At 46.1% G+C, this 2,875-nt stretch overlaps 1 pseudogene; it reads left to right on the top strand.

Moving 5' to 3' along the window:
- Positions 1-848: 848 nt before the first annotated feature.
- On the top strand, positions 849-1,358 carry LOC103607472 (annotated as a pseudogene).
- Positions 1,359-2,875: the final 1,517 nt, after the last annotated feature.

Here is a 2,875-nt window from a genome sequence, read left to right as displayed (position 1 = left end):
AACCTCACTCCTACAGCTCCATCAAGGGCAGACCATTGAGCTGCCTGGTGCCTGCAGCTTTTTCAGGCCAGCACTGCACACTGCCAGAAGCCCCATGGTTCTGGGCTCCTGGTGGCAGTCCCACCATCCTGGCTCCACTAGACATTTCCTCAGTGGGGGTTCTCTGTGGGGGTCTGACCCCACTTTTCTGCTACACATTGTTCCATAGATGACCTCTGCAGCAGCTCCACCCCTGCAGCAGGTCTCTGCCTGAGTTCCCAGGCTTTTCCATACATCTTCTGAAATCTAGGTGGAGGCTGCCACACCTTCACTGCTCTCACATACTGCTGGCCTGCAAACTTAATACAATGTGAATGCCACCAAGGTTTTCAGCTTTTTTTCTTCAGAGGTGCTGAGGCAGGATTGCTCCAGCCGTTGCCCATGGATCCTCACTTTGCAAACATTCTTTGGTAGGCCAGGGCAGGCACATGCATCCTTCTCACCTCCTGATCTGCAAAGCAGCACTGGGAGGCACTCACAGGATCCCTCAGCAAGTCCTGACACTCATCTTGGTCTTCCATAAACAAGTGGAGCTGTTAGCTTAAAAATATGCCATAAGCCAGCAAAGACAGCTTTGTTGCCTTCACCCAATGCCTGGCACGAAGGAAACTGGGCCCTTTGCTAAAGACCCACCCAAAGAGTACAAGTACTATGTCAACAGTCTCAGACGTGCTTTAAGAACTGTGACTTTGGTGAACACCTCAGCCACCCATTAAAATGCTGTTAGGATCAAAAAAAAAAAAAAAAAGGTCAAGCAGACCTTCTCCCCTGAGGACAAGTTCAAGACCCACATTGGAGCTGGCTGCTTCATGGGCCCCAAGGGAGTAGCTGTAGACCGGAATGGACATATCATTGTGGGTAACAACAAATCTTGCTGCGTTTTCACCTTCCAGCCCAATGGCAAGCTGGTTGGCTGTTTTGGGGGCTGTGGAACCACTGATCGCCACTTTGCATGGCCCCATTTTGTGGCTGTGAACAACAAGAATGAGATTGTAGTAATGGATTTCCATAACCATTCAGTGAAGGTGTACAGTGCCGATGGAGAGTTCCTTTTCAAGTTTGGCTCCCACAGTGAGGGCAATGGGCAGTTCAATGCCCCCACAGGAGCAGCCGTGGACTCCAATGAGAACATCATCATGGCAGACTGGGGCAACAGTCGCATCCAGGTATTTGACAGCTCTGGCTCCTTCCTGTCCTACATCAACACTTCTGCAGAGCCACTATACAGCCCACAGGGCCTGGCACTGACCTCGGATGGCCACGTGCTGGTGGCTGATGCTGGCAGCCACTGCTTTAAGGCTTATCGCTACCTCCAGTAGCTGCACAGGGACCCTGCCTGGCTTGTGGAGCAATGGACATGGGTGATTGTACAAGACGGTCTGGCTGGGAGGTGGGCCAGACTTGGCAGCACTGAATGTGGGCTGTGGGTATAGGTGTGCCCGCTGCCTTCCCTCCTTTCCCCCACCCCCAACCCTATTGTTGAACTTTATTTATTCGGTTCTTGCTTTGGTGACTGGGTGGGCCTGGACTGTGGTCCCAAGGATGTGTGCAGAGCTTCACCGTACCCCCCTACACACCTCCCTTGCCCCCTCAGTCTGCTCTCCACCCCCCAGCCTGGGGCCAGGACAGCTTCTCACTCCAGGGCAGAAGTCCCTCTGGTTGTCTCCCTACTGTTCCATACACACCGACAGAGACAGCAATACCCCACCCTTCATATTAAATAAATGTCTTCACCAAAAAAAAAAATCCCCAGTCAGCAGGATTCCCACATTAACCTAGCCCGAAAAATGTCTTCTAGCTAGCATAGGGCTACCAATAAATTCACTGAAGTACCAGAAACCTGAATTTTACCCTCATTCAATGCCCTGTAACCTTGAATGAGCTGAATTTGGAAAGGGAAACAAATCATTCTAAATAGAATATTTCTTAAGTCATCCTGGAAGAGATGCAATTTTAAGGGATAGTTGCTCCCTATTTATATTTTCTTCCTGTAAAGTTCTTTCAAACAGGGGGACACACCTGGCTTTTGCATCATATTTCACATTCTTTACTGGGAAAGTTGACTTATTTAATTGAAAAACCTTACAAAAATAAATTGAGTATTCCTGACTCGACAACTTCAAGCAATAAGGAAGCTACTGGAAAACTATAGGAGATAATCTTTGTTATCTCCTTTTATAATTATTTTAAAATTGAACAAATATAATTATATTTTTAGTGTAGTTATAGTAATGAAAATTTAAAAAGAACATTCGAGAAAAATTATATGGTTATAATTAACTAAAAATACATCCAGAATTATGACTATACTAGTAAAAAGCAATCAACCATTCATTCATTGAAGAAATACTCATCGGCGCCCTATTGTATGCCATGTGTCATTCTCAACACTAGAAACGCAGCTCCGTTGCCGTAATGGAGCTTAGCTTTTAGTAGTAAGGGACAATAAAGTAAAGGAAGGTCTACATTATGAAATGCTAGGTAGTGATAAGTAATATCTGTAAATTTATAATAGAGGTAAATGACAGGGTTAAGACTTCAGAGCAAAGTCCAAATACGTAGAGAAGAATGTGGTCATATAGTGGGGGCGGGGGGCTTAGGTGGAGACAACCCAGGTAAAGATAAAGGCTGTGAGGTACAAACTGCCTTTCCTAGAAGGAATAGCTTGGAGACCAGTGTTGACAAGGAGGAGGGTGATAGGAACTATGTCCTCTAGGTGGCTGGGGCAACACTAAAATGGGGTTGTGTAGACCCAATTTATAATTTATTAAATCGCTTATGTTTTTCACACTTTGTAATGTATGTTGAACATTAAGTGGACCAGAATGACTCATTC

Source organism: Galeopterus variegatus, unplaced genomic scaffold (assembly GCF_000696425.1).
Source record: "Galeopterus variegatus unplaced genomic scaffold, G_variegatus-3.0.2 Scaffold7455, whole genome shotgun sequence".
Taxonomy (NCBI): domain Eukaryota; kingdom Metazoa; phylum Chordata; class Mammalia; order Dermoptera; family Cynocephalidae; genus Galeopterus; species Galeopterus variegatus.
This window is presented reverse-complemented; position numbering and strand designations above follow the sequence as displayed.